At 44.0% G+C, this 26,223-nt stretch overlaps 1 protein-coding gene across 7 annotated transcripts in view; it reads right to left on the reverse strand.

The window, feature by feature from the left end:
- The window catches only part of LOC135911416 (uncharacterized), a 989,518-nt gene that overhangs the window by 649,002 nt on the left and 314,293 nt on the right, over positions 1–26,223 (reverse strand). The gene's annotated exons all lie outside the window — the stretch shown is intronic.

Below are 26,223 nucleotides of genomic sequence, written 5' to 3' on the forward strand. Positions count from 1 at the left end.
GTCGCTTTCAATGCATCGCCTTAAATTGCCATTTCTTAATCCGCGAACTGCCTAATTCTTGGCGCAACCTTCATTGCGGTCATGGGACACGTTTCATGCTGGTCACTATTATAGTCACGTACGCCTCTCTTGAACCATCAACGCTGTTTTCACGATCATGAAGAAAAACATATCTGCGGATCCCACGCACAATGGGAATCGATGTAAGCGAAGCTCTGTATGCTGTTTGCTTTTATTGACAATAATTAGCGGTGTTGAAGCAAAGACGCTCCAGTTCAGCGCGACGCTTCTTTTGGGCCTGAATGTCCAAGACACTGAGTACAAGCTCTGTAGCCATAATGATTGGGCCTGTTTATGTGTTTATGTGATCCTTCTGCATACGTGGCCAGCGCGCTGTTGAGACGTCAGCTCCAAGCCCTCTTTTCAGCTATGGACGATTGTAACGTTTACGATATCACAGGCCAGCGTGAGACCTCCATAACCCAGCAGATGAATTTTTCTCACATTAGAAAGCAAGCCCAGAACGTGCCATACGCACACTGTGAAACAATACCGCGGTGGTGCCAGCCGAGATGCGTGGAGGCGAGCGCCATCTGATGGTATTTCAAGAAACCCTGCAGCGCGCGCAACAAACACCAGAAGGTGAGCGCTTTCTGGTGGTGTTGCAAGAGGCAACCAAAGCTTCGCTTTAAAAGTGCTGTCTTCTCGACTTCTGTACGACGTATGAACAATTCTTAAGAGATGGCCAGTTTGTCATTCTCTACAGTAACAGCTTGTTGTGACCATTGAAATACGTGTACAGACGCTAGCCTTCTCAGAGTTTTCGCATTGCGCAGCGCATGGCCACTGCTTGGCATATGGTGTTGCACTTGAAAGCACTTCCTATTAGGACCTTGTTATACTCAAGGGGCTGTTTTGTGCCGTTGTTAACGAACATTCAGCTTAGTGTGGAAACCATATATCCCTGTTTTATAGACTCTAGAGACGCCATATATTTTACTACATTCTCCAACAGACGATTAGAAAGGATGTAGGCATCATGCCATAATCAACGAAGTTTCTGCCGCTTGGGAATACTGGGGCTCCTCCCTGTGACATGTTCTCACTACTGAATCTGTAAGTTTCTGGTGATCTAGAACTTGTAATCCCTATGCTGAAAGCCCGTGATCTACGAAATAAATTCTACGATCTATGAAATCGTGAAAGTGGGGCTTGTATAAAAAGTGTGTACACTGCCCAGAAGCTTCCGCTGGCCTTGATGCACTTGTGGAACGCGTCATTGTGTTTACCTGTGTTTTGAGCGTGTAGCCATTTTCTCACTCTAATATATCTTCAGTTTTGTATTTACATGTATAACGAAAAAAGTGTTTCACAATAGAGCAGTGGTTTAGTGTACCCGGCTCCCACATGCACATTGCTGCAGTGACATGAGTTAGAATCCCAGTGGCGGTGGTGGTTGTGGACCAGCTTTATATTAGTTTTTCGTTGCCCTGTGCGATGATAAAGTTGGTGATGATGAGTCGGCCTGGCGACTACAAAATAACGTCGATGATGACAACCCCAATCGCCAGCGCAATGGAATGAACGGACGGACAAGGCAAACCCAATTTCCACCACACAACTGCTGTCCCAGTAAAATGAATGTCTATAAATTGGTACACTTATCGATTTCGCGTAGAGACGTCGACGCTAACTCCTACTGCAGTGCTAGCTCAAGAATTTGGAATACAATGTGCAACGTAAGCGAGATGTGAAACGGGGCTAGTGGATATTGCATTACAATGTGCAACGTAAAATCGAGTGTTTTATTTTTCTGCTGTACTAAAAGGCTTACAATGGGGAAGTTTCAGTTGCGATCGTTTAAGCCCAACGCACTCACCTGAATATTTTCGCATGTCTTCACAAAGACCTAATGTTTGCTTGCTTGTCTACCATCGAAAGCTTTGCCTCAGGTCATCCAGCAAGATTTCTTTACTCATCTTCCTTACATGTTGGAAGATGGCTGTTGGTTATGCCTTTCTGACGATGCAGGTGTTCACTATAGCGAGTCTACTATCCATTTTGCCAAAAATATCACTGATTACTGTCACATTATGAGCGCCCTTATTTTTTTCGAGCGTTCCGAAGTTATCTGATGTGTAGAAAACCAGCAAGGTTTCTCTGCGGCAGCGCCGTACTATTTGGACCGCCAAATGAGTAAAAATAATGATGAAAAATACCTGTGCGGTTTTAGACTTCAATCAACGTCAATTGTACAACTAACATAAACTCGGTTAGCCTACAGGACGCTGAAATCCACTATGTGCTATTAGAAAAACACGCAGCAGCCTCCTTCTTTGCTAAGTTAGCGCAGCAGTCGAACTATGCCGCGGAAGGAGAGGCCCGAGTGAGCTCATAGCGATACTTCGTGCGGCGTCCACCTCGTTTGCTCTGAGTGGAACGTGATTCTGTGGCTAATAGATCCGGGACGTGCCACCGGCACGCTCGCGTTCCATCCCGTGAAACGTACGCTAATTGAGGCGGGCGCCCCGCAAATTGACACGCCGCCGTTCCCGCGCATTTCACCCTCCGGCGAATCAGCGGAACTCTTCGCGGCAGCCAGTCGACTCTCCCTCGGGAAGTTAGCTGTGCAGCTTGCCCTGCAATCGCGCTTCACGGCCGAAGTGAGTAGGGGTGGATTTAGTTAGCGTTTCTTCGGGCCTCAGCAAAGACACATGAATTGCTGGAATGCGGTGTAGACCATACTCTTTCGAGTTTTTACTCTTTGTGGCTAAGTTATTCTAAAGTGTCGGGTTGGCTGGCACAAATTGTGGCTCTGCGCAATGTAAGCGATTTATCTGGATAAAACTGAAAATGTTGGGAACTATTGGGTTACTACCCAGGCTAGTCCCTAAGAATAAAATTTTTAGTGATCAAGCAATGGTAGTGTGATGTGATACAAAACAAACTTACAAGCAATAAAAAACATTTTACAATGATGTTGATGTTGCACGGTGATTTGAAAAATTTGAAAGCAAATGGCTGTACAAGAACGTATTATTTAGGCTCCGATCGTAATATAAATACGCAAACAGACATTTTTTTTGTACCGGTGTTTTCTATTCAAGGGCCTGTATTTCTCCGCCGGCTTTACGCAGACATCTGTTGCTTATGTCGTGTTGTCACAGAACGAGTGGACCATCTGTCTCCTCGCGCTCGACCCTACAGCGCTTTCAGAGGAGTGTAAATTAAAGACCGTCTAAATGCGTCGTCTAATCCGAGGCCGCCTGCTGCAAATGACAACGAATGGCGCGTCCGAGTTATTAGCGTCCATGTCCGCGATGGCTCAGATCGCGCTCCCCTTCTTCATGTCAGAAAGAAATTGCCCTAAATTTAAACTTCGTTGTTTACGTCGTTTCTTTTTTTACCCAGAAATTGTACATAATTTCCACGTGTAAACGCGGCATGACTTGTACATTTCAATAAGTATATTCGTGGTCGCTAACTTTAGGAAAAGATGTTATCGCTAAGTTGTGTGGCACTTCAGCAACATGTAAACAGTAGCGCTAGAGGGAAGTGCCCCTTGTTCACTAACACTAGGATAAGTAATTGTAGGCTCTTCCGTTTTAACAACTCAAGAATGAATCATACACTGGTGCTAAAAGAAAGTTGCCAAGATGTAGCTTCCATCTTAAGAAGTACTACTTTTTACGTCTCAGATTTTTGGTGCTTTTTGTTCTCTTACCCTTCATTGCTAAACAAGTAGTTCTGATGTTTAACCATCTAAATGGCCACCTTGATAACTTAGTTCCCAGTGCGCTGTCCCAAAATGGTATTCTCCTTTTATTATTATACTTCATTCATAATTCTGCGCAATCTCGCTAGCGTTGCTTTCTTTCCTTTCCTTTTTATGCGAAGCATATTACGAGGGCTCAACCCAGCTCCTCAGGCGCGGCGGTGACCATGAAATCACGTGACACCGTGACGTCACGACAGAGGAGAAGTGGCTTTGGCTCAACTCTTGCAAGACGGGCTGGGTGGGAATCGAACCAGGGTCTCCGGAGTGTGGGACGGAGACGCTACCACTGAGCCACGAGTACAACGCTTCAGAGCGGTACAAAAGCGCCTCTAGTGAATGCGGTGTTGCCTTAGAAACGCGCTGTTTCTAAGGCGTGCGTCTCTTGCTCAGGCGCACATTTCGTTGCCGCGCCGAACGCTGCTTTGCTCGACGCTCACCGCGTCCAATGCGGGGCGCGTAGTCGCTGCCCTGTAGCCCATTGTCTTACACCCCTTGGCGGGTCGACGGGAACGCTGTCGCGTTCCACTCTTGAAGGCGAAGAAGTAATGCATGAGTTGTTTCTTCGTCTAGCCGAACCAAATATAGCCAAGCAACAGCAGTTCACCAGGCTAAACAGTGGTTCAACAACTAAAATAAAGGCTAGTATGCTTCGCATCCTGGGCTTAACCTTACCTAAGCCACAGCCATTTTTTTTTGACATTGATGAGCTCTCCTCGTTCTAAAACATCGCTATAGGCGTTTGCATCTCTTTCATCTAAATGCGGTCCGGAGTTGCGCTATATCTCACGTTGTGAAACCTTTTCTTCGCTGCCGTCACTTCCAATTTGACTTTCGTGCTAAAATTATGCAGCTTCCTAAAGAGAATAAAATAACCCTTTTATGTGTATTTTTTAGAGCGTACAGCTTCCTCAACAACATGTGCTTTATTTTATAAAAAGAAATATCAAATTAGGAAGTTGAGCGTTGACGGCTGCCGCCATTTCTCCCGAGGCACGGTCATTATAGCCCATTTCATTCGTTTCTTGCACTGACTAGTGGTGTAAATGAACCGTCTTTCTTTACATCTTACTGAATAACAAGAAATGTTACGTCGATCTTGAGGACTACGGGTATAGCCCGCACATGCCACAGTGTGCAGGCGTCTGATGGTAACACTAAGAAAATTACACTGGCCGCTTCTTTTCTCATCTGTTCACCGAGTCATACTGGCAGCATCTCATTTTTTTAGGGATGTAAAATACAGCGCAAAGCTTTTTTTCCTCCCACTACCCTTTACTCAGATTGACAATCTGTCGACAAGTGTCAGACGGCGAGAACAGCATGCATGAAACGCTGTCGTCGCGCACCTTATCTATATGCTCTTCAAAAGGACTCGTTTTATGGCATGTTGGTGTGGATTACTAGACTTCTTTAAAAAAACGGCATGAAAACAGGCAGCACGCGTAGACTAGGACACGCATGCAAGCATGTGTGTGTCGTTTTCTGCGTATGGTGTTGGCTTTCATCCTTTTAAAGAATATTTATCCCACAATTTGCTTTTATTTTGTCCAAAGCGCATCGCCGCATTCCATTCTCACCTTAATAATTATCATCGCGAACGGCACTGGCCTAATCAGTGGCTGGCTGCGTTAGGGTTCGCGCTTCCTTCTATTTGTTAGCAAGGGCCATTCAACAGTCATGTAGCTGCAAGAACCACTGCAGTATAACAGAGAAGTGTTTACTGAGAAGTTAAAGACATTAGCCTAGCTGACAGATTTCGTGGATGCAACTCCACGTGTTGGAAGAAGTATTATGGCATATGCATCGGTTACGCCAACAAACAAGCGGCACAAACAGCTCATACATCCACAGACGTGCAGGTGCGTGACAAAGCTATCCAAAAACGTTAGGTTAAAACGTTAGGTTAAATCAGTAGTCAGGGCTAGCTTTGACTTTCGTAGCTGTCCTTCAAACCACATGGACACTTTCTCGCAATGACAGCAAAACAAAAAATATGCGCTATCGCTTCTTTTGGAGACTAAATCTTACCCTTGCATGATAAACATCTCAATTTTGCTTTGGACGCATGCAAATTTTTTAATGTTTCCTTTTCCCGCTGTGGCCTATCAGAGGTGTTCGCGGCATAGTTTGAACATCATATACAGCAATTTTATTTGCGGTAATAAGAGCTCCTGCGCTCAAAATATATGTTTTCAGACGCTTAATATATAGGTGTGATGGTCTTGTCGACAAGTGTCTAAAAACTTCTTCGTGCGCACTATAATTAGTAGTTCAGGCACCACTAAGTAAACTAAGCCAACAGCCTAGCAACTTTGGCTCAACACTGAGCAGACAAGTAGATTGTGTGGCTCATTGCAGAATGTATACAAACAAAAGAGAGCTTTGCAATATCCGCTAAATGTGCAGCAGCCTCAAGTGGCCTATACAACCATCTTGCTGCTTCATGTCTCCAAGTTTTTCTTTTTAAGCAAGCAAGAAAAACCAATATTTCGCGCGTCCCAATAACACCGATGTGAAGAGGAATGCTTTGTGCCGCAATGAGGTCATTCTCCTGCATATCCTCCTAAGCTAAACCTTGATTATTAATCCGCATGAAGAGTAAAGCTTAGAAACAATAAGGCAGCGCAGAGGGAGCTGGTGGAGGAAGGTACGAGTGCGCGTGTGTCTCTATTCGTAGGTTTCAAGCTCAATCACGGAACTGCATGGTGGTGTTGGTGCTGGCAACTAGCTTGACTCTACCCTATGACAGATGAAGACCGGAGCCAGTGTAGAATGTTTCAGCCAGTGCACTGTGGTTTTCTTTTATGTAAACGGATTGAGTTTTTACCCCGTAACAGCACCGTAGCTTTCTTGCTTCCTTGCTGGTGTGTTCATAAGCTGGCGGTGAAGCGCAGATTTAACCGAGTGTGGCAGTGAGAAATTCGCAACACACACACACACACACACACACACACAAACACACACGCATGCGTGCGTGCACCCACACACACACACAAACACATGCGCACACACACGCGCGCACACACGCACACACGCACACACACACACACACACACACACACACACACACACACACACACACACACACACACACACACACACACGGTCCCTCTATCATGCACGCACACGCATGCCCAGAAGAAAAGAACATCTGAGCAATGCCATTTGGTAAAGGCCTAAGGCGGCAGAGGCACCGGAAAATAAATGAGGCCCGAATAGACAGCCATTTTCAATATTTAACGTAGTACACGAGATTATTAAAAGCTATATTGTAAACTGAGCAGGGAACCGCCATCATGTCGACAAATAGATAATGGCGAGATAGAGATACCAACATTATCTATAAGTGCTTTCAACAGCAAATAAATAAGGTGGTGGTTGAGGGTACATGTTGTGATGATGCCACAGAATGTTGCGAAAATGCAACCCCATTGTTCGACGGGAAGAATCCGGAAACATTGTGGGTGCGTGCACTCCTTTTTGTGTAATCCGCAGCACACCACCACCGTGTGTTTACAGTGTTCCGTCATCCGCGACCTAAGTGCTATTGTTTGAAGACTGAAACCAATGCTTACTCGCTATGAAGGATTACGCGAAGGGAAGTTGGCGTGTGAGTGGCCGAGGTCAGCTTCTTAAATCTGTGAATAAACAATAAGAACGTGGGCAGTCTACGCGGTCTTAGAAAGTACGGTTCCATAAAGTTGTTAAACATATTTGGCTACTTTCCGCGCGTTTTACCCATGTTCCTGTATAAAACAGGTTTTAAGAATAAGCGCGTACCGTGGCCCGCCTAATTTGTGAACTTTCATATTTCTACGGCGTGCATCGGTTTGAAACAATGTTGACCGAAGAGGCAACTGAGAAAGAAAATAAGGATGACGTGAAACAGTGAATGTAATCTACGAGCATTGGGATTAAGCACGCGTAGGCGTGCTTAAACTCAATGAATGTGTTTGCTCGTAGGGTTGCTACTCAGAGGTCATCGTGCAGACTTCAGGGGAAACCTCCCGCTTCGCGCGATGGCACATATACTGGGGAAGCCATCTGTGCTGTACCTTCTTGCTACTTTCTCTTATTATTGTCATAATTGATGTCCCGGACATCAATGTCCTGTAATTTAAGTGCATGCGGTAAAAACGTGCACATAATCATCCATCTCCTTCAGTCTACATACATAACGCTGCCTCACCATTTTTCTTTCGTCGCTGGAACTTTATTCCCGTATAAATGAGCGCAACTTGAACTTTTTCTGGCTTATGATGGTTGATTTTGTTATAACGCTTATGTAACTTTATTTGTTGATACCTGTTTCCTCAACTATTCAGAGGTTGTAACTTGTAGCATTCTAGTGGAAGACCACATTTGTATGCTTAAGAGTAAAAAGAGATCCAACTGCAGGGTTTACCGTCTACAAGCAAAACGCAGGCTGGTGGACGCCATAGTGTAAGACACCAGATTATTTTCTAACAACTTGTTTCTCTTACCACGCACTTAAATCTAACTCCACGAGTGTTGTTGTAATATGACCTGATTGGAAAGCTGCAAGTGTGTCAGAGGGGTGACCCTGCAGTTTTTCGTGACTGCAAGCAACGTTGGAGATTGTCAGACAGTTCCACCTTGGCAAACAACAATGTAGCATTGCGTGATAAAATACCAAAAAGTTTTTTTATTGGTTACATTTCTTTACTGACTCTTATATTTAGTAAGTGAAGTGTATTGATACACTAGTAACAATCTAACTGTTCGCTAGCCTTACGGTTACCAAACTTAGACCTATCGCTTTGATGGCTGCACATTGAATTCCTTCTTCGAAACAAGCCGTACGCGTTAGGTGTCTGTGTTCTGTATGAACCGGTGTAGAAGGGCTGATTTTTCATGCTTAAGAGGGATTCAATATAGTTTGCGTGTGAGTTCGAAACGAACATGATAACACGGCACTGTCGTATAAACTATTCTTCAGGAAGAAACTTTTATAATGTGTGGGGCGAACGAGTCTCAATGTTGCAACGAAAACACCAGAAAAGGTACTGACTACAAAGCATAAACAAGGGGCTCATATACATCGTGAAATTAGTTATCATCCCAGTCATTAAAAAAAATACAAGGTGGCTTTTATTTTGTGGCGTGCGAACAGTAACATACAAGACCGAGTAGAACCAGAATTAAACAATGAGAGAAGGAAAGTGAAAAGAGCATTGAGTACTTCGTGAATATTTACGAGGAGCTTTTAGAAATAATAAAATAGAAGGTTCACATTCAAGTGTTAACTATGTTAACCAGTTCGTGAGAATATGAATTGCACATTATGAAACATCTTTTATTAAATGTACAGATGGGACATTTCGAACAGCTAAACGACTTTTTCGCATACTGGAAACACTTCTGAGTATACACGGTCATCCATCATCACGAAGGAGTTTTTCGAGACATTTTTTCAAACCATTTAGCCTATCAATACGGTTTAGGCGCTAAATCAGAAATGAGGTCGCCTACAGAGGTGATCCTGCAAAAGTTGTAAACATTTTCGCTAGTTTAAAAGGACTACTCAAGGTGTTACAATTATAATAAACAATGCTGCAACAAGCCTTATTTAATTCAAAGAGAACACAGAAGCACTGTATTGGTAAATAATTCCAAACAAAACCCAAAGTCGAATAGCATGTCTGAGCATATACTGAGTTTGAATGATGTCATTTTTGCTGGCGAATTCGAATTTCATGGGCAACGTAGCGTACTGGCTTGCGTAATCTTGTCTTATAGATCCATTACGGCCACTTAAATAAGAGTTAAATTTTTTTCGTCAGTTTTGTGTGCTATTGTGCAAAGTTCACAAAGTGCTGCATTCAAAATATGTTACCAAACATTCGAGTTTCTATACAGTGGTTAATACAATCAAGGAAAAAGTAAATATGACATTATTTAATTCTTTATTCCAATCTTGCGAATTGTCGCCCATTCTTACACTTCCCGCACAAAAAGGACTTTTGTCATTTCTAATATGATGTTACTGCAAAATGATAGTCGAAATTAAGCTCGACCCAGTTTATAGCGCTGAAAATATTTGCTCTCAGACGCTGCGGTAAAATCTGCGGATAGGCAAAGCAAAAGGCGAGGGAAACGTACAGCCCGATTGGAGTTGAAGAACAGTAATTTTAAGCAATACTACACAGCGTCCTCCCTCTGAAAAAAGAGAATTGATGGCCGGGTGGAACCTTCGGTAGAGTTCGTACCTCTACAAAGTCCTCGATGCGCCCAAAAGCCTGACGAGCTGCACTAATAGTGCAGTAGGATGAGAGCGGGGCTAAGGACTGACCAAGCCGCATTCCTGTTTATACTGCAGACATTATCTGCAGATTATGCATGTGGTGAGGTCATTGTTATTTTTTTGCGATCTCTTTGTTAATTTTATTTCTCTAATTTGCGAGTCACCGGTGCTCGTCCTTGGTTTTTTCATTCCAAATTTTTCTGCACCACGCTCAGCCATCTTTACAGGGTCCTTCGAGGTTTGTTTAGCAGGATATGCTCTTACTCTTGTTTCAAGCGCAACAGTTTCTATCTTTCTATCTTTCGCTATGTGCCTAACTACTTCTCAATCTTTTCGGACGTCTGTATGACGCCAGCCAACTGTAGCGGAAAAACTTGTCCCACAGAAGGAGAACCAGCATCTCATCCTGGTAAAGCTAATACGAGCGTCGCTAACTTCCACAAGAAAGCTGAAAAAGCATAGCTCGTCTCTGGGCTAACTTTTAGGCAACCATCATATTCCTAACCAACTAGATCACACCTTTACACAAGAACAAGCTAACCTAACTTTACAAAAAAAGTGTGACGAACATTTCCTTACCAAGCAATACCCAACCCCCAACGTGGCTGATTGCTTCTGCGCTCGAAGATTAAGTTTTGCGATTATATCACTGCGAGTCTACCGGTTCAATCGCAGCCTTCGTACGTTAGGTTTTTCCCGACAGAAGTTATTTCATCCGTCGTTTCTTCGCACCCTGTAATATGCCATTTTTTTATTATTGGAGGAAACTTGACATTTCAAAGCATTATTGAGGAGGTTAAGGTGCCTTAAGCCGGGAGATTTCGGTAAGCCACAAGGTTGCAGAGAACCCTAACAGAACGAAACGTATTTGACCTATTGGTTCCCACCTTATTCTTGTCTGCTTCCTTTCTTTGATATCTTGTAGTACACACCGGTTGGTTTTAGTTTTGTTCTGGCTGCTTCACGTGTGCCTGGTGTGACGTTTCTAACACAGCGAACCGTCGTACAAATCACAGATATCCATTCAACGTTTTCTCTGTCATCAGTGCAGAGCGTAGCCGACCGAGCTCTGTTTTGGGCACCAGCTTTAATTTACCCTATGTTTATTCAAATAAATACAAAGGGACCATAAGTGCATATCAACACATAGCGTTCTTTTTGAATTCGCGTTGCTATATGTTCGACTAAAGATAGTATAAGATTAAATAAAAGCAGTTTTTTTCTCACTTAGACTGGTATTTCCATTCAGCGCTGCTGGCAAATTTACTGCGCCCATCATCTGTAGAACATGATCACTTGATGAAAAGCCCAACAGAGAGACTCCGGACACTGTAAGATGATGATTTTCTATAAATTAAAGATCGCTCAAATTAAAGAACTGGCTTTCAAATTGAGTATGCATCGCCGCAAACAAAGGCTTTGCAATGAGAAGTGTAATAAAATGAAGCAATTCCAGCTTGCGAAGACACCATCGTAATTTTGTGCAACCTGAATGTGTTGTATTTAGTGCGCGTTTTCTCGAACACACAAGGCCAGCGTTATCCACTCTGTGTTGAACACGTCTCAACGAAGAACGATCGTTACCTCCTCTTTTGAACTGAAATGGCGAAATGCACCGTTTGGTTGTTTAAATTTTCCGCTTCCTTTTGCACCCGTTAACGCACGACAGTGGCGTTCAGCTCGTTCCCATATTTCGTAATGCTTATACAGTAATCACACCGCGATAAGAACACTGCGTGGCATTGTATGTCGCAGAGTGGCATCACGGGTATTACTCGGCGTTCTAACAACACTTCGTAGAAGTGCCCGTTTCCATTTCCCAGTCGTACCGCATAAAATAAATGGCCTAAACTGTAGTTTGTCTGACCAGATGTCAAAGACTTCCATTGAACCTCTCCTAATTTCATTAGCAGTGTAGGTGAATAAAGGAGCTTTCAGGTTAGCCTGTTCAATGTATATTTCGATTGGTTGTTGGGCAGTGAATAACCATTCACTAAGCATTCAACTCATAAGCAATTGTATTCCTACCCGTTCGTTTCAGAATTCGACTTTCTGCAGATAAGGATGACTAAGAGCCCCCTCCTTGCTCTCCAGCGGTATTAACAAACAACCATCCATGGTTTTAATTCACTTCTACAACTACTCTTTTATTTGTCTTGACGACAAACAAAATCATTATAAGGCAGCTCTAACAACAAACTGTACTAGTCCTTTCTTTTTCGGTGTAACACATTCGAGCTTTGTAACCACCAAATTTGTAACCATGAGCACACATTGTAAAGCAAGTGCAGAAAAAAAAAACTGCGAACTTAAGACAAGCAACCGCACATTTACCAAGGGGAACAAATATAATTTTTCAGGAGACTTAAGAAACTACGCTGCTCCGGTGAATAATTCTTTCTCAAGGCACGGTGCTTTTTCTCAATCAGTATTGCGATTTTATTAAGCTATTCCTACTTTGTATTCTACGAAGTGGTCATAGGAAAAAAGGAAACAAGATGCGCTCGGAGGTGAAAGTTGTCGATCAAGCTCAAGTGAAGAACCCTTTGTGGACAAAATCACAATTCAGGAGATTCGCATTTAAGAAGAGAAAAAAACGACTTTTTGGTTTGGAAAATGTCACCCCGCGTAGAGTTGCCTCCTTAGACCAGCAAGCGTAAGGCTTGCCGGTCTAGGGATTGTCCGAAAAGGAGCTGGTGACAGGCGGCATCTTTTTTGTTGTTTTGCTTTGTGGCAGCCTTACTCCAGCCAAGCTTTCTCCATTTTCACACTTCGCTGAGAAACATTAAGTTTCTTTTTTTTTCGCAATAGTTTGGCTTGAAAGGAGAAGTCGCTTCACATTACGCACTTCTTACCACAATGCCCGAAAGAAATACGAAAAACGAATAGAATATAATACGAAAGAACGCTGCAGAGGCGTGAAAACGCAAGCAACCAGAGAAGAAGAAGGGGAGAGGAGATGGCGGGGAGAGTCAGACTTGCAGTGGTTTCGGAGACAGAAGAAACAGAACCGAGTTAGCCACAACCGAAAAATCCCTCGTGCTAAGCTATGCGGCAAAGAGAAATTGCACGGAACAAATACGAAAGCTTGCTGTCCCTCTGACGATTAATGCACGAGAGGCATCGCGAACGTGAGAAGGGACATGCATTTTAATGTGGTGTGCAGCGGCGACCTCAATGCTGTGGGGCAATGTAATATGGTGCAGTGCTGACCATGCTAAAACAAAAAAGAAACAGTGGTGAACGCCCTTGGAGGGGAGGGGAGGAACGAATGTTTGAATGCAAAGTTGTCAGTCTTAGTATGGGAGATGACAATTTGGTCACCGCCGAACATGCACTGGGCTTACAGAGGGTGTGTGCCGCTGCACAATGCCCCGGTTTCAATTGATGGTGTCCTCTGCGTACATTCCGTTGTCAGTGCTTTCGGACCAGAATAAGGGGAAGGTACCCACGCCGAGGGAAATGGGGGGAATGGTGAGGAAAGCTCTAAATCAAATGTGCTATGTAACCAGCAGGGGAACCAAATAGATGGCATCTTCGCCTATAGTACGCGTCGTGGACAAAAGCCCTCGCTCTTACACAAGATTAAGGGGAACATTTTAAGCACAACTGAAGATCGCGGCTAAATGTGTAAGGAGAGATGGGTTTCGACCGATGAGCTTCCCTTTTCGGAATGTGGCGGTGTGAATGACCGTGTAGAACATTTCAAGATCATTGAGATCATTGAGAGAAACCACCGAAACGTTTATGGTCGTCGGCTACACTGATAAGTTTGGACAGAAGAATGTAGTTCTTTTGAGTGAACTTATAGAATCAACTGGGAAGCAAAGGGAGCATTAGCATCAAGTTCTCATTTGTCGTTGTCTGGGTCTTAGTGTTCAATCTGTCAAAGAATTGTTCGAGAAAGTGTGGGGAATGACAGCGGGCGACAGTGACTGAATGAGTAGAGACAGAGGGAAAGAGAGAAAGCTTCTTATTGTAAAAGAAGTATGTTTAGCCAGCGCATTTCTGCCTACATGCTACTCTGCAGGGAATGGGACGAATGAGAAGACAGACCCTAGAAGAAGTTGGACAGAATAATAAAGGGGAAGAAATAAAATTCACGTCTTGTGATGTTATCGGCAGTGGAATTAGTGCCTGAGGCGATGAAGATATATAATCTCGGTAAAAGTCCATGATTATTGCAACAAAAGAAGATAAAATCAGTCTACATGAGGTGACGTGCGGAATCATGGTTTAGAGAACAAACATATTGACTGAATATATGAATAGATAGACTGAATAGAATGAATAGATTTTCAGGGTCAGAGCATCCATCTCAGTGTCAAGAAGCTTTAGTCGAGCTTTGGCATGTTCATTTTATATCGACGTCCCTCGTCTCTGTAAGTTGCGCACCCAATCAAGATGTTATATTGATATCCCACGACGCCGCAATTGTCACAACATGGATTCTTAGTGTGGTTATTGCGAAAAAGAAGACACTTCGTGTCCGCAATATTTAGTTGAAGTCGGTGACAGAGGCTTCCATATTCTGTGGTAGATAGTGTGGTAGATTTGATTGGAGTTCTGGGTCCACGTTGAACAAAAACGTGTAATTGCCTGAAAGTGAAGACCACCTTCTATGCCATTCATTCCGTACATATCGCTTCGCCAAAGCTGACGCCTTACACTGGGGTGCAATGCATGGGGTAACTGGAAGGCAGCGGCACGGTCTTTCAAGGTACGTTAGTCCCAGCAGCTCAACGTAGGTGTCGTTACAGCGGTATACAAAAATGGCGATACCCTGTGTGGCTGAGGCGCCGAAAAAGGTATGCTGGCGTCTGGGACGTTAGAATGTGTTGGTGAGATTGTTTTAAAAATATATATATTTAATAAAAACGGACAAAAGATGGAGGGACCGAAAACGGAATAACAAATAGAAGGGTGGCGCCGAGGCCCTCAAGCCCCGCCCGAGGATCACAAGAACAACAACGCCTCTTCTTACTATTAAATTCTCAAACGCACTTCCAAACATGAATAACATCCTAAGTAAATACTACCCAATTCTCACCAGCAACAAGAAACTTAAGATTTTTCCCGACCCGCCCAGAGTAGCTTACAGATGCAACACTAAGTTTACCGATATTATTGTGCATGCCAAACTAAGGACAAAGACGAAGTTGGGAATCGGTCCCTGTAGCCGCGCCAGGTGCTCTACATGCAAACATATTTAATCTACTACTACAGTAAAAAGTACGGCGCCGAATTACTCACACAAGATGAATTCGGGTTTCACATGTACATCAAGCAACGTACTCTACTGTCTAGAATGTGCCGCCTGTAAGGAAGAATATGTAGGTGAGACTGGAGTACAGATTCATACAAGATTTAATGGTCACTGCGCGGATAGAAAACACAATTTGCGTAAAGCAGTAGCCAGCCACTTCAAAGAACATGTTCCTATATTCGGCAAAGCAAGGCTCTATATACTAGAAACAAATTCCCGTTCATCTCGCGAAAGGAAATATACGGAATCATAGCTCATACACAAGTTTAATCGCCTACACCAGATGGTACTTAATTTGGCACGTGGCAACTTAGAAGTTTTAAAAGCGGTAACTTAAATCTGAAATTCCCATATCATCAACCAAGGCACAAAACACAGTATGTCACCAGCTATCCCTAATTCCCTTAACCTCACCTATTACTCCATTTCGACAACTTTTCTCCTGCCTACTACTCAATTTAACATACACTTTCATGTTTTTACGTTTATATGAACTGTACGACCCTGTTTTCCGAAGGACACCTGCTCTGCCCGCTTTTGCGTACGTGACCCTACTATTTGCTATTCCGGTTTCGGACGCCCCCTTTTTTGTCTGTTTTAATTATATATTTTTTGAAGCACCCTCCCCAACACATTGCGAAATCCCAGACAGCAGCGTGCCTTTTCCGGCGCCTCAGCCACACAGGGTATCGCCATTTCTGTATACCGCAGTAAAGACACCTACGTTGAGCTACTAGGGCTAATGGACCTTGAAAGACTATGCCGCTGCCTTCCAGATACGTCATACATTGCATCCCACACTCCTTGTCCCCATCTTAACTATTTCAATATTACTCGACGCATTGCTGCTATGCTACTCAATTCACGCTTTCAACTCGGGTTTTTTTTTTGTGCCTTTCGTGTTACTCGCGCACTGACCACCTAGCCGGCTCTTTTAATGCCACAAAAACATGCCGCCAACGACACCCCTGAATGCTCCCTAACTTCTCGCTTCCCCAACACCCTCCCATGCCCCTCTTTTTTCCCTCTTGGTGCCCGCCCCTTTCTTTTTCTTTCTCTCCTTTGCTTGCTTTGCTCCCCGCCTTCCCACTCTCCCGCTCTTGTCCCCTCGTCTTCAGAGCACACTCACAGACGTCAGGCGACAGCGCTCCTTCTCTTTGAAGTCTCTTCCTTTACAACCAGCCGTCACCGAGAGCAACCGCACGTGACGTCACTATACTAACCCTTTAAAACTAACATGCCGAGAATGACGAGGCCGCCTTTGACGAAGATACGTCCTCCTATCTAAACGTTCGCTAACCTTTCTAAGGCACTTTATCCCTGTTAATAGCATTTATACCACAATGTGCTATTCCATCTGTCAGGCCCTTTCTCGATTGTGGTATATTAGTGGAAGTTTGTATATGGAGGTGTGTGTGGATCTATATCTGATCATGAGATCATCCAGTTGCAGACTAGCTCATTTGTCCGCCCTTACAAGTATTCCTACTTCAGTTTTGGATATCCTCTCCAGCTGGGCTAGTTTTTACGTCTTGGCCAGCTCCTCTAGGATATTGTGGACTCCCAATTCTAGGAGCTTCTAGTTAGCCGTGTATCTAGAAAGGTGAAGGGCTGATTTGTACAAATGTTGGCTTAGCAACATCTTCGGTGCTGATACTGGTATCTACCCCAATCGCGGCCATTATAATTAATATTATTATTACTAGTACTACTATTACTACTACTACTACTTCTACTAATACTACTACTAATAGTAATAGTAATAATAATAATAATAATAATAAATATTCCCACACTCAAATGCAGCAAAAAAGGTAAAGGACCGAGCTTGCTGTCAACGGCACCCACGAGGGCCATAACTACTGCCTGTGTGGTAGAAAAGGGGGATGGAATGAAAAGATCCAGAAAGGAAGCATATAGGAAACAAACTAAAGTTTTGAGTTCTTATGTACCCAGCTGCCTCAGCCAAGCTCAGCTCGTATTGGTATTAGAGAGCTCTAGCCGCACGCTGTTTCATTTTCTTGCTGTCTTTCCCTTCAATATATTGCCGAAATGTCGGGCATGGCATCCTTGTGCAAAGCGCCAGCTGCTCCGCCACTAAAGACCCCTTTCCTCCTACCTCGACACAGTTCTAGTGGTTGCTCCTGTGCGGCTTCTGCTTATTTCAATTTTCCTTTCTCTTGAGCTCGCGCTGTTATTGAAACCATTGCCATGTTTCCTGTATTTTAGGCGCAGCGAATAAATGAGCACTGCGGCTCAATTGGCCCCGTCGCGCAAGCACGTCCACTACCGGAACAAATGCTTAGTGGGGGGATTGCTTCGAGTACTCTACAGAGACTACGCCAAGCTGCTCGCACATAATTAGTTAGTTAAAAACAGCCTCATCAATGCTGTAAATAACAACGCCTCCAGCACATTATCTCATACCATCTATCAGGGGGTAAAGGTTTCTGTATTTAACTCTTACAATATTATAGAAGAATGGAATATTGATAAAATTCAGATTGCCCTGGTGGTCAAACACCTGCATAATAAAGATAATAACTGTCGTTTTGACTTACATATATAGCCTATCATTATGTACGGACTGTTTTTCTGAATTTATAAACTACATGAACTCCACATGATATTGCAAAGTGGTCACATGAACGACATCGCCGTTTACATTATTTTCATTATGCCTATGTGTGCAAAAGTCTTGGAAAGCGTAATTTATAAACGACTCATCTGATTTTCACTAACATTAAATTCATTAGTTTATCGCAGTCGGTTTTCCTCCCAAATAGATTCGCAGTAACAGCTCTGAAAAAAACTTATTATAGAACCTTGATTTCGAGGACAAGAAGGTATTTATCGCTGTACACATCTCTAGATCAGGCAAGCACGTTCAATCGCTTCAACCACCAAACAATGCTGGAAAATATGGGCAGTTTCGCAAGAATGGCGAAGCACTGACCGCGCAAGGTTTAGCGTTGTGCTTGAACCTCAGGCGGTGCCTAAACTGTGCGCGGGAGTGACTATACACGAATGAGACATACGCGGGAGCGAAATTTCTGGCATCCTCAAATATTTTAACATGTCATTGTAGGACATCTCATGAGATTGAATAGATGCCCATGCACTTCACGTTAAAATGCTACGCCAGTAAAATTCCACCAGTATCGCGTTTTGAGCATTCATATTGTTTCACACTTTTTAATAGTCTCAGAGGAGTTAGGACGAAAGGCAGGCGTTGTGAATCAAATATTTTATGACTTTTCTTTCCTTGCTGCAATTATAAACATTCTAAGGAAGAATTCAATCAAGAAGATAATCTTGGTATTGGCGACTTTAGCAGTTGAATAGTGCAGCCTCTACTATGCATATAACGCTTAGAAAACCATATAGCAAACGTATACATAAACATATACGGAAGATCACGGCGATTGCGAAAATATACTGGAGTATAATTGCTAACGCAATAAAGCTGGCATTATACGACATCCCCGAGAGCTTCATTGTAACATTGCTGGCACTTGAATAATTTTTCTATTGAACTTAATTTTAGAGGCCTGAAGCGAGACGACACTGGAACCACCTGCCGCAAAGTTCGTGTGATTAGCCAAAGAATGATTTGCATTAATACAGAAGATTTATGACATATCGCCAGAAGTGGTCTCATTTAACCAGCCCGCTCTCACAGGTGACAAAGCCATTCTTTGGAGAACAAGTAATCCACTATATACACAACGCCGCCTTCGTTTGCTTAAGTATTTTCTGCTGTGACCTTCAGAATACCTGCTTAGACAACACCTCTCTCAAAGTCAGCATGCACGATGCCAGAAACCTCGCAAAATGTACTACACGCAAGAAAAGTGCGTGACAACGCAGTTGTTTGCGTGTCGAACTTTCAAGCGCCCGTTATTGAAAGAGAAATGAGTTCAAATTCCAGTGATGTCGGGCAGAGTATTGCGTTATTGCGAATGCGATATTAATTATACGGACGCTGGAGGCACGTTTGCGGCATTTACCTAATTATATGACACGCACGCGGGGCGCGTGCATATATGGTTTGAAGTTGCCCAGAGAGGCGCAGTACGATTTACTGCAAAAGAGACGAAGCCGAGCGGACGCTCTGTCCAGATGTGGTTCACTTGGTTCTGCTGGACCCATCACAGCATTCCTGCTTTCCGATGCTGGCATGAATGGTGTGTGCACATTCATCAGCATTCCTGTGGAGCAGCTTTGCGCAAAACACCGTGGTGTGCGTACGGGTCAGAGCAATACAGCACAGTTAAATGTAAACGCAAGTCCACCTAATTCTTTTGGCGCTGACAAATGCCGATGGACTTTTCTTGCAACAATACCTTGAGTTAGATAAGTTGGCTCGTCTTGACAGTTTTCATAAAAAAGCACTAAAGAGGAACATGAAGTCGAAGGAACATTGCAGCGCCAGTCCTGTTGTATGTGTTCCTTCTACTTAGTCTTTAGAGCTTATTTTATGAAAGCTGTTCGATGGACTTGCTTCAGCGTCATCTCGTGCACCGTTGACATGTGACGCCTGTAACGCCATTCGTAGTGCTACTCATCACGCCAGATCTCTGAGAACGGTTCAACACAACGCTAGACATTGCTATAGCTTTAAATGCTTCGCCTTCGGCCGAAACTTCCATTCGTTCTTCGCTAAATGACTAGCGTGATGCTGAGAATTAAGAGACGATCTGATTGTAACGATGACTGTCGATGCAGCAGGATAAATGAACGGTCCGAATATTCCCTTCAGTATTCCTGAGAAATTCTCATCATGCATCACAGAGCTGACACAAAAGAGTATTTTGTGGAGGAAGATCACCCACCACCGCAGCGTAAGAAATAACTGTAGTGTGGTTTGCGGAAGGCACCCAATGCATACGACAGCAGTTGGGGTCGCTCGCGGTGGCGCGAGCGTCCTCTACAGTCACCCTTAGATGCGAGGGCATGGCGTGCTGAAGGGTTATTGGCCCCGTGGCTTGAGCCAATGCCGGCGAAACTGTGGTGTGGAGCGAAAGTGCGCGATTGTTCTCCCACGCAGGAGTCCTTCTGTTCACGCCGGTTCAACGAACGGGCTGCAGCCACGCCAATCGAGTGTCGCTCTAGCGCTACTTCCGCGCCAGGCGTTGGCGCGCAACCTATTAGAACACCGCCACCACAGCCACCACACTCTGCAGACTGCTCACGCGCGTTTCGCTTCTCCTCTAATCTTTAACCTCTCCTTCATCCAGGAAATAAATTTAGACTTGCTAATATAGCCTGATGGCTCTCGAAGTCATCCCTATTCAAACGAAAACCTTTTCACCAGTGCCAGCAGACAAACAGAGAGGCGGAGTGCGTGGTTTTCAATTGAAGGAGAGGAATCGGCTGGCTTGAAGATCCGAACTTTCCCACTCATGCCGGGCACCTGGACTATGGAATAAAAGTCATCAGACCTGAACTTAAGTAGTATCACTTAGCTTCGTTTTTCGTTCCTACACTTGTGTCGAGTTCGACTTTCGCGCTCCTGTTTAAATTAGTTTTCGTCCATAGGAGTGACTGGACTGCTTGCCCCTCACCTTCAGTGATTTGAGAAAAACCGATGCATAAGCTTGATTTGCACGATAGCCAAGCCAGGAGAAGCGATATAGGCACAAGTTGTGCCCTGCATTGAAGATGGAATACCCTTTGAAGAAGTGAATTGGGAAACAAGACATCATTCTGAGTGTGGCAGTAATGGCAGGTGATCTCATATCCAGCAAGTACAGGGGAACACATCAGCACTGTAACGGCAAACCGATGCTCGTTAATAATTTCGATAAAGCAAAGGAAGCACCAGGTGTCGGAGCCCGTGCTTCAAGCTCACATTGGCCAATTCGTATCTGGTGCTCTTCAAATGGTCTCGGCTGTCCCGGCTTTCTGTAGCATGACTCACCAATCATTATCATCATCATCATCAGCCTAGTGACGCCCACTGCAGGGCAAAGGCCTCTCCCATACTTCTCCAACTACCCCGGTCATGTACTAATTGTGGCCATGTTGTCCCTGCAAACGTCTTAATGTCATCCGCCCACGTAACTTTCTGCCGCCCCCTGCTACGCATCCCTTCCCTTGGAATCCAGTTCGTAACCCTTAGTGACCATCGGTTATCTTCCCTCCTCATTACATGTCCGGCCCATGCCCATTTCTTTTTCTTGATTTCAACTAAGATGTCGTTTACCCGCGTTTGTTGCCTCACCGAATCTGCTCTTTTCTTATCCCTTAACGTTACACCCATCATTCTTCTTTCCATAGCTCGTTGCGTCGTCCTCAATTTCAGCAGAACCCTTTTCGTAAGCCTCCAGGTTTCTGCCGCATATGTGAGTACTGGTAACACACAGCTGTTATACACTTTCCTTTTGAGGGATAGTGGCAACCTGCTGTTCATGATTTGAGAATGCCTGCCAAACGCACCCCAACCCATTCTTATTCTTCTGGCTATTTCAGTCTCATTATCCGGATCTGTGGTCACTACCTGCCCTAAGTAGATGTATTCCCTTACCACTTCCAGTGCTTCGCTACCTATCGTAAACTGCTGTTCTCTTCCGAGACTGTTAAACAATACTTTAGTTTTCTGTACTCACCAATGACAGTAGTTAAATACTAAGGCACTTGAACTGGTATGTTCCCTATTAACCATGATATGGTCTAACTGCAGGTCCTCACGTCAGTGACTTTAGGTGTCGAATACCATGTATGCTATCTTGCTTCGCGTGATCATCAAGCAGATTATCTTTCAAGTTATTTTTAGTATTCTCGTATCGCGTCGTTATCTTCTTTCCACGTCAGCGAGAACGCAGTTTATTCGGGCAATGATAAAATTCAGTGCACTTTAGTCCCGTTCTTTGTGAGGCAACTCAGCAGGTATTTCCCCAAGTTTCTTGGGATTGCATATATGACTAAACAAAGCAAGACATAATATAATCAAGAACGAACGCGTGAGTGAATGAGCGCTCCCAAAAAAGCATTTTACAGACCGGAGAGAGGACCTAATGTCCATGCCTATTCACTGACTAGTAAGTAAGTGCGGTTTAGTGGCGCAAAAGTGACCAGAGCTACGCTGTGCCTAACACTATTCAACGACTAGGGATGAACATCCACTCATACAGTTGGCATAGAGCTCACATTATCCACGCACCTCCTGCATCGCAATCGTCAGCCGAGGCATGTAATGACAAAGAAGCTCTGTTTGGTTACGTCTAAATCTCCTAGTCTTTCAGTTATTCTCAACCATGTGTCACGGCTGCAAAGCAGAGCATCAGCCTAATCTCGTTTAAGCTCAGCATGATACCGGCGTTAACTTACATAAAACGTACGTTCTTCTTATCCATGTTCTTTTTGAGCAAGCGGCGCTCAAGACTAATAAGCTGCACGCGTATTCATTGCTTGTCTATGTATATGCGATGCCCCATGCATTGCGCAGGCAGCTTTGCAAAAAGACCGTGTCGTGGCTTCCACTGGCGAGCTTCACAGTTCCAATGCCAAAGACTAGCTCGAATAAGTGTAGCATTGGATGGCTCACGTGCCCGCTTATTGCTTAGCTGTTTATAAGGGTGAAACCGAGCTCATCCAGTATTCATAGCTGATCGCAGTTCGATCGAGTGGTGGCAAAAAAGCTACCGCAGCCCTGGCACCTTCAGCATGCAGTTCACTTTACACTGGCGAGATTTGAAAGCTATCTGCAGTAAATATTAAACTATGTCCAGTATTTGCCACGCTAAAGGAATCTCGAAGAGAAGTGGTAGCAGATATTTAACAGTCCTTTACTAAATATATGTTCCTTTTGTATTTTATTTCACCTTCTTTCCCTCAGTAGAACAGCGCAATAAGAACAACTAGCTTTCGATCACAGCATCAGGTTTACTTCTTTATGTTTCACTCGTTCTCGAAAAACATGTACATTTGCTCGCAAATGCACAATTTTGGATATGATTGCTTGGGAGCCTCCCTGTGGAGTGGAAGATTAAGGTTTTCATTTTAGATTTAGGTGCACGTTAAAGAACCCCAGGGGGTCAAAATTTCCGGGGTCCCCCACTACGGCGTGCCTCATAATCAGGAAGTGGTTTTGGCACGTAAAACCCCATATATTATTATTATTAAGGTTTTCATTTGTCTTATGACGCTAAGTTCTAGGAGCGTAAAAATCTGCGATGCCACGCGTTGGTCTGCAGTGCGCGTCCACAAAAGTCCACTACAGGCCTTCTTCCTGCAGTGAACTTAATATAGGACGACGATGACGACGATGATGATGATGATGATGATGATGATGACGACGATGATGATGACGACGATGAAGACGATGATGACGATGAGGATGACGACATTGACGCGTAATAGTAACGCCACAAAAGCTTATTTTCCGCGTTTTAAGCAGAGATAACTCGAGTGATAATCGCTTCGTTGAAGCATTTTACTCGGAAAAAAGAAGACTAGAACTAATGTTCCGTATGATGATAAAATGTAAGTGATACGGCCTTTATTTACCTTTAATGCCCAAGCAGTTGAGACCATGAAAGACTTAGGGAGCCATTAATGCGCTACATGGCTTCAAAGGAGGCACCTTGAGCGCAAGTAATCGTCGCTACTAATTTTTCTGGTGTTACCCTGATTAAGCACAGCTGTATTAATTTTCATTAAAGCACTGCATGGTATGGGCAGGAAGCCTTCCGCCTTTTAGGCTAATGGGGAAAACGTGTGCACATTCTGTAGCATGCAGCCAACGAATATTTCTCGAGCTGGCGTGAATAGACCCACGGAAAAACATGAACGCTGGGACAGCCATAGTTTTTTGCCGTCAAGAAAATGAACGTAGAGATTTATTTCGCAGTGATTCTCTACGGAAGACATACGAAGAACATACTTGTGTCCTACCCAGAAACGCAGTATGCACGTCGGTGGAGCTTGTCGTTGTTGGCGCGAGAACCACAGAATGTGCTTCATAATTACCGGCGACCCTTAGATGTGTTTTGGAGCGCAACTGCTAATTTCTAGCTAAATACATCGTCGTTGATGCGTCTTCCTTTCATCTTTCCAAGAAGTGGTGCGGGCATCCTGTTGCAAGCATTTGGAAAGGCTGTGTAAAATGTACTGAGATCTGGTTAAGAACGTTTATTAGCCATGAATGAGCACACTTTCGCCTATTGCCTAGCAAATATAGCAAATTGCGAAGTACCCACTGTGGTGGTGCAGTCGATTGCGCGTTGCGCTGCTAAGGCCAAAGGATACCGGATGGAATTCTGGAAGCGGCGGCGGCATTCCGATGGGGGCGAAATACAAAAACTACCGTGTACTATGCACTGGGCGCATGTTAAGGAGCCACAGGTGGTCAAAATTAATCCGGAGAACCTCACTACGGCCTGATTCATAGTCATAGTGTAACGTGAAATAAATACAGAAAACTATTTACAAGGTATTCTTACAGCGTTAGTTAGAACGCTATGAAAAATGGCAATCGACAGAAATCGGCACCACTTCGTGTTGCTCTTCTTCACGGCAGCCACGCTGAGGCCGCATTTACCCGTGGTGGTCCGGTATCAATACAGTGGGTCGGCACATTGAACTACAAAATTAATTTACATAATTAAGTTGGTAAGTGCATACGTCAAGCCTGAAAACCTCTAAAGAACAAAGTTGACGTTGAAACAAGCATTAAAATCTGCGCTTGTATAACGCCTTCTTGCTAAGTTTTGCGAACCAAACATGCATAGGGTTTGTTTCCGGCTGCTAGCCCAGCAGGCAGTTTCCCGAAGAATGTCATATCACTTTTGCTCTACGATCTGTACAGCTCGCACTCTTAATAGCACACAATTTTGGACCATTTGTCTTGGCGTGGGTGACATGGCTGCGAAGGCGAATGCGTGCAATACGTCTCGCAACTAAGCAGGCTTCGCGCGAGAATTCTGCGCCGTCCAAATGAAAACGAATGTCGCGCCCGAGAAAAATGGGCCGAAAAGTGTGCGATTAGCTTGGCGTGCTCTCTCTTAGCGCTTGCGAGAAAATGCGTTGTCTCGGCTTCATTACTTTCCACGATGGATTACCTTCGTTAATGTTAATGAGACCGAGCGGTGCTTCCTCCGGTTGCTCGTGTATATAAAATCTGTTTCCTTGTTTTAGTTCGAACATATCTTCTTTTTAGGTCACCTGTGACAGATTGGGCGTTTTTAATTGGATTTCAGGAAGAGGTGGAAAATATGTCCATGCGAAATCCCTACGTGTAGGTAGCTGATAATAGAAGAATACTCATCGTATCTTTAAACATTTACTCGAGGAAACGCGCTAAAATTTCGAAACTCTAACCGAGTACTAGATAAGGCGCGTCCACTTATATAAGAAATTTGAGCACTGTTTTCAATATGTGTTTCTTCAAATTGCGCTAAAAACTGCATTGGCGTTGCACTTGCCGGAATGTTATACCGATGTTTTGGTAAAAGTTTTCTTTTGTAAGCATCATTCAAGTCTATCTTACGCAACCAAGCAACGTCGTATGGTATTTCAAAGAATCTGCGTTGAGGAAATAATTATGCTTGATATCTTTACCGATATTACGAGTTCCTATCCCTCTCTGACGTGCAATTATCTATTAACGAATACCCGCGTTCTATCTGGGAAATAATAAAATAGTTCAGAATAATATATCACTGCGCCACTATTCTGAAAACAAGAATCCCGGCACTCGCTTCTGGTAGGCACTGGATAGCAGACAGGATGTGTGTTTTTTGGCAACTCGCACACAGGTTTATGCGCTAGAAGACAGCCAGGATATGTATCGAGGCACCGCGCGCTATATGCAACGAGTTACCCGCGTCTTCTCATTTTATCCGCTTAAAACTGTTAAAAGTTATTTTACGCGACGTTATCGCTCCCGCGTTCCTATTAATCACCTTCATA

Source organism: Dermacentor albipictus, chromosome 4, assembly GCF_038994185.2.
Source record: "Dermacentor albipictus isolate Rhodes 1998 colony chromosome 4, USDA_Dalb.pri_finalv2, whole genome shotgun sequence".
NCBI lineage: Eukaryota > Metazoa > Arthropoda > Arachnida > Ixodida > Ixodidae > Dermacentor > Dermacentor albipictus.